Here is a 6,467-nt window from a genome sequence, read left to right as displayed (position 1 = left end):
GCCATGTGAGAAAAAAAAAAAGTCCTACTGTGTAAGTTTTGATGGACTATAAATCAGTGACAAGTGACATCCTACGATTTGCAAAAATGCATTTCCATCTTTACACGCAAAAATCTCTCAAACTTATTAATGGAGTTGATCACCAAAGTCCGACTGTAAGGGGTCCCGGAATTTTCCTTTTGATCTACACGTGTTTTTTGACAGAAAAGTCTGATTCCAAAACCTACCAGATCTGTAAAGCCCCTTAGCGACTTTGTTTTCTTTTTTCAATTAAAGACAACCGGGGTTTGGAGCTGGACTGAAATAAAAAACTAGGGTTAGAATTGTGTTTGGACAGCAGCAGCTTGTCTTCTTTTGTGCATGGCGCTGTTGTCTTCTCCGACCGCTCTCTTCGATAACTACCCAATGCCCATCACAAGGTGAGCCCTGCAGGGTGTAAAAGCGTGGCCCCCAGTAGCCCAGCTGATTGTGTGCTTGCGTGCTTGCTTGCTTTCCTCCTCCCCCCATCACTACTTAACGCAAGTTGGTGTGCTAAAAGAGCTACTTTTAGCTAGGCGCGCTAGTGACCCTTCAGTTCATCAGCGTCGCTAGCTGCTAGACCAGGGAGAGCCAGTAAAGGATGGGAGATAACAGGCTTACACCTGAATTATCAGAGGATCCTTACAACATCAATGGCGGCGGCGGTAACAGCTCCAAGAAGGAAATCAGTTTGCTGCTGCAGGCTTTGGCTGTGTTGGGCTCTGCTCTGATCTTCCTTGCAGCTGTGGTTGAAGCACGCAAGGGAGAATCGCATGCGCGATACTATGTGCTGGAGATGTGGAGGCTGCTGAAGCAATACAAGCTGGCTGCATGGTGCTGGTTAGTAGCTGGTGTGTGCGGATTTCACCGCTTTCTGCAGTGGAGGTCTGCTAAGCGCCCTGTGTATCTGCTGGACTTCAGCTGCTATAAGCCTCATGACGAATTGAAGTGCAACTATGAGCTCTGTGAGCTTGTCATTAGGAGGGAGCCTAACACGTTCACCCTCCCAAGCATGGACTTCCAAAGAAAAATCTTTACACGGTCAGGATTGGGGGAGGAGACATACATCCCCCCAGTACTCCTCAAGGATCCCCACATTCCCTGCTTCTCAGACGCCCGCGCCGAAGCTCAGGATGGCATGTTTGGATCTGTGGATGAACTCCTCTTCAAATCCAAGATCAAGCCCCAAGACATCTCCATTGTTGTCACCAACTGTAGCCTCTATAGCCCCTCCCCCTCCTATGCTTCCATGCTTGTCAACCACTACAAGCTCAGAGAGGACTGCAAAGTCTACCACCTTGGTGGCATGGGATGCAGCGCCTCCCTCATCGCGTGCAAGCTCGCAGCCGACATTCTCCGATCTCGCCCCAACCAATACGCCCTTGTTGTCAGCACTGAGAATATCACCCTCAACTGGTATTTTGGCAATGAGAAGCCCATGCTTGTCAGCAACTGCCTCTTCAGAATAGGATGTGCTGCCATACTGCTAACTAATAAGCAGAGTGAGAGATCTAGAAGCAAGTATGAGCTTCTCCATTGCATAAGAACTCACAAAGCTGCTGATGACAAAGCGTTCGGCTGTGCATATCAAAGAGAAGATGGCATGGGGATGAGGGGGGTTGCTCTTAGCAAAAACCTCATGGGGGTAGCTGCAGATGCTCTGAGAACCAACATCCGTACTCTCGCCCCTCTCATCCTACCCCTGTCTGAGCAACTCCTGTTTGTATTCAGCATTCTCTGCAGAGACATTTTAAAGTTTAAAGTAAAGCAGTATCAGCCAGACTTCAAGCTTGCAGTGGAGCATTTCTGCATCCATGCAGGAGGAAGGGCAGTGATTGATGAGATTCAGAAGAACCTGTTCTTGAATGACTATCTTCTGGAACCAGCCCGGTGTGCGCTTCACCGATGGGGGAACACATCTGCGAGCTGCCTCTGGTATGTGCTGGCATACATGGAAGCCAAGGAAAGGATCAAGGCAGGTGATAAGGTATGGATGCTGGGTTTGGGGTCGGGTTTTAAATGCAACAGTGCCATATGGAGGGCCATTTCCGATGTCCGGGCTTCGAAATTCAATCCATGGGCTGATTGCATTCACAGATACCCAGCTTGCCAGATGCTGTCTTAGGAGCTACTCCTCATCATGGTGTTACATAGGTAAGGTAGCGTGCAAGCATATGTTATAAGCAGTTCCCTTGTTCCATCACATTATACCATAACTTGTGCTTAAGTAGTACCCACTGTCACCTAAGGAAAGAGAGGAGTGTTTCATGCTGTTTATGTGTCGATGCATCTTGCTACTTATTGTAGAAGGCGAAGCCAACCTTCCTGTTTCTGTTTCCAATTTCACTGGCATCAAATAACATGCAGCGGTGGTGCCTCAGATCATCCTGCAGCCGGTTAAGAGCTTCTCAAAACAGGAAGTGAGCTGTTGAAAGAAAATGTAAAAATAGTGTGAATTCTCCAAAAATTATGCGTGTTTGTTTGAAGACCGCCTAATCGAATGAAAAGGTTCGGTGCTAATTATTTATAACAACATAAGCATGGGCTTCTCGTTTTAAAAGCTTGTATTATGGACCCAACACAAGAGGGTTTTGTAATTTTGCTTTTTGACAGTTCAGAAAGGACGATGTTAGGAAGGCAATCCCTATCCCTGATCGTACGAGAAAACGTGAGTAGTAAGTAACGTTCGACCTTTATTAAAAATAAAAAAGCCGGAAATGAGAAGAAAATAATCACACTTTTTATAAATTTAACACACTGCATTTTTTAAAAAATCGATTTTTTTAATCCCAAAAATCTCAAATTTTCTTCACGATGCACTTGATGATATGACAAAAGGAAACCTCTTATTTTCACTATTTATGTGTTCCAAATAATTCCATAAAGTTGGTCAGCAACAATGAGGACATAAATCTATCTATGGCCACAGTCAACAAACTAGTGGTAAATTAACTATAATATTTATTTAACATCTCTTGCTCTTGTTGTCAATGCTTTGAACCAATATACATTTCCCTTGGTTCTTGTGAACCATCAATTCCAAGTTTGATCACACTAAAGGATTGCTCATCTCCATGTATTCATCAATTTTATCCAACATTTCCTACACCAAGCAAGCAAGTAATACCTTGTTCTTATTTTCCTTTTAAGTATCTTATTGTTAACCACTTAAGTTAGCGTAAAGCACTTCCCCACATGGATCTACAATAACCAATGGTCTATTCGTAATGTTTGGATTACTCCACCAAAGGCATCTTCTCCGCGTTATTATTGTATTTGTAAAAGGTGTTTTTGCATTGTTGTAAACATCTAAAAGATGTGTATATGATCACCAAACATCGAGCTTGTAAAATGAGAAAACTGGGAAACAAGTCCAAGACTATATAAAAGGGCTATATGTCCTTGTGTCACTTACTCCTAGTGAAAAGAGATATAAAAGCTAAATTCTCATGTTTGTAAATTCATTCTTCAGTTTAGAATAGATTGAGCTTTTTATACACTCTTACATGAGCAATATCTTCTTTGCTTTCTTTTATTCTTTCTTGCATGGGTGTTGATTACTAGTATGAGAGTGCATGTGTGGTAAAGGGAGTTGACTACTCTTTGCATAGGTAGTATTGCCTTTTTTTAACTTTTGACAACAGTAGCATACGCTAGACCTCTTTCTCTCATCTATACAGTGAGGAGATGAGCTATCTAAGCTTCAATGGATTAACTCTCAATGACGATGATGTGATTGGAAGGTGAAGAGCATCAGGGTAGCTAGTGCACATACACAAGGGAGTTGCATCATGCAGCTTTAGAATGTAGTTTTCCATGACAAATCAAGGTAAGAGGGAAACTAGGTCTTAACATCTTTCTAGGCCATTAGCCCAACATCGGTTAGTTGTTCTACCTAAAATGGTTCGGAGTAATTGTGTAAATGATTAAAGAAGCTTCAATGTTGACTTTGTTGTTTTGTTTTTTTGCATATTGGGTAAAAATTTGAGTTTCCCCATGCTTGAAAAAAGATCCCTTAATCTTTAATGCACCTTGACAAGTCTCCATGCTTGAAAAAACCCTCAATCTTTAGTGCACCTTGGCAAGTCTCCATGCTTGCAAAACGAGCCCTTAATCTTTAATGCACTTTGACAAGTCGCCATGCTTTAAAAAAAGCCCCCAATCTATCTTTAATGCACCTTGACAAGCCTCTTTTACCAAGGTTCCCATTTTTTAAGTCAATAGGGGCCTACAGTGAGTGACTGGAAAAAGAAATTCAATTAATTAGTTTTGATGGCTACTTGAAAAGAAACATTATACTTAGTCAAACAATAATTTATTTAAAATCCATCATTTTGAAATGGTTTCTTTAGATCGCCATCCTCCCTTGGCAAAAGGCAATCGTGGGTAAGATTGTAGAGGCGTCCTATAGGAAAAAGGCAGCCGCCGTGCAAGTAAGAATTACAGAGGTGATCCCTCTCTCTCTCTCTAAGAATGCAATTCCGAGATTTTGTGGGGCAGAGTATGCCAGGCAATCCTTTTCGCGCTCTCTCTCTCTCTCTAAGAATGGAGTTCCACGATTAGATCAAGGTCTTCTTCCTTGTGATAGAGATGGATGCAGTAGATGCGACTCACAATTTTCTCCATATTTTTTTTTGTTTTTTAGAAAATACCTATGGAGGCAGTTTTGTGATTTGTGCAATGGTTGAAGAGCTATTCGTTTTTTAGAGTTGTGCAACCATTAGCTTTTAGTGCATGAAAGTGTCCTTGACAAGTCTTTTACTAAGCTTCCTCTTTTAGTGCATGAAAGTGTCCTTGACAAGTCTTTTACTAAGCTTCCTCTTTGTCAATGTACAAGGGCTTTTAATGCATTTAGGTGTAGTTTTTCGAAATACATGGAGTAGGTGTGCTTTGTTAATGTACAAGGGCTTTTAATGCATTTAGGTGTCCTTTGTGGAAACACATGTAGGTGTCCTTTGTGGAGATACATGTAGGTGTCGAAGACCTTGTTAATGCATGGAGGTGTCCCTTATGGGAAAAAAAATATCGGATTCTTTGATGAGATGATCATGAAGACTTTTTACATAGACCTTTATTTTAAGGAAACAAGACAAAGGTGTGAATTTGAGAAAAGTGTGTCATATACTCAAGACACTTCCAATTAACTCTAGGTTTCACACCCATCCCCTAGTTGCAAAAAATTCCTTATCCTTATTTTTCCATCCCCCTTTTCATGTTCATCGATTTCGCCTTGTGGAAAAACTCTCTTGTGTCCTTTTTTCCCAAAAAAGGGGAAAAACACTCCCCTTCCTTTTTACTTTTATTTAGTTTTTCCCCCTCATATACTTTTGATATTTTTTTTATCATTTTAAAGAAAATCCCGCGTTTTTTGTGAAATTTGCACACAAAAAAAAGTTTATAAAAAAGAGTTTCCCTTTTAATCTTTTTTCGGCAAACGTTTTTTAATAAAAGAGAAGAAAATATCCAAAACATTAAAATAGTGAAGAAAAGGACAAAACAAAAGAAGAACTCAAAGGTGTCTTCTCCCCTACAGCTCCACTCCTCCCATGCACTTCAGCGCATCAGCCCTCTCTACCACCATTCGTCGATCTCGTGCCATTGTCATCACGTCTACTTTCGCGCACTCGTCACCCACTACTGCACAACCACCATGTCCATGAGAGAGTTCAAAATATATAAGAATAATAACTTTAAAATTAGATTTAAGGAATTGAAAAAAAAATAAAATTAATTTAAGAAAAATAATGAAAAACTTAAATAAACATTAAACTATAACATAAATCTACTTAAGAGTTAATATAGTGAATAAAATAATAATAAACTGAAACATAATCTACTTAAGAGTTAATATAGTGAATATATTGAATTAAGAAAATATTAAAAGGAAATTAGAGAGAGGAGTTGGCTGTCACTTCGAGATACACTCATCAATTATGTTTTGGAGCAAGTTGAATTCAGACTCTTATATAGGGGTCTAAGTGATGTTTTGATATATGCATCACGTCTAGCTCATTTGGCTGAAGTTAAGCTTCTTCATATATAAAGCATTTTGTAAGGGATACAACTCTCCCCTTAATTTTCCAATAAAAATACTAGAAGTAAATTAGAGGTAGATTGGATATTCAAAAAATTAAAAAACTAGGATATTAGGATTATAAACTAGATAATGTACAAAATTAGGTTAAAAATAGGTTTGATAATTGAATAGGGTATGTATCAACATCAATTATAAATAAAAAATGAAAAATAAATAAAAAACTAAAAGAAATCTTTCATGATCAAAGTATAGCTAGAGCCATCACTATAGCTAAGGAAGTGGAGGAAGAAAAAGGAAAGATCTATGCCGCGATTGAGCATCAGGGGCACAATCGTCAATTCTCAGTCCTCCAAACTCCTGAAGAGTACCAGGGTAAGCAATTCAAGCTTTTGATTGATTCAGGTAGTACTCA

At 39.8% G+C, this 6,467-nt stretch overlaps 1 pseudogene across 1 annotated transcript; it reads left to right on the top strand.

Moving 5' to 3' along the window:
* Window positions 1-273: 273 nt before the first annotated feature.
* Window positions 274-2,532, top strand: LOC147619036 (3-ketoacyl-CoA synthase 11 pseudogene; annotated as a pseudogene). The gene has a single exon (XR_015262010.1). The product of XR_015262010.1 is annotated as a 3-ketoacyl-CoA synthase 11 pseudogene (transcript).
* The last annotated feature ends 3,935 nt before the right edge of the window (window positions 2,533-6,467 follow it).

This window comes from Cibotium barometz, chromosome 34, assembly GCF_041138505.1.
Source record: "Cibotium barometz isolate CiBa-2024 chromosome 34, ASM4113850v1, whole genome shotgun sequence".
Lineage (NCBI taxonomy): Eukaryota > Viridiplantae > Streptophyta > Polypodiopsida > Cyatheales > Cibotiaceae > Cibotium > Cibotium barometz.
This window is presented reverse-complemented; position numbering and strand designations above follow the sequence as displayed.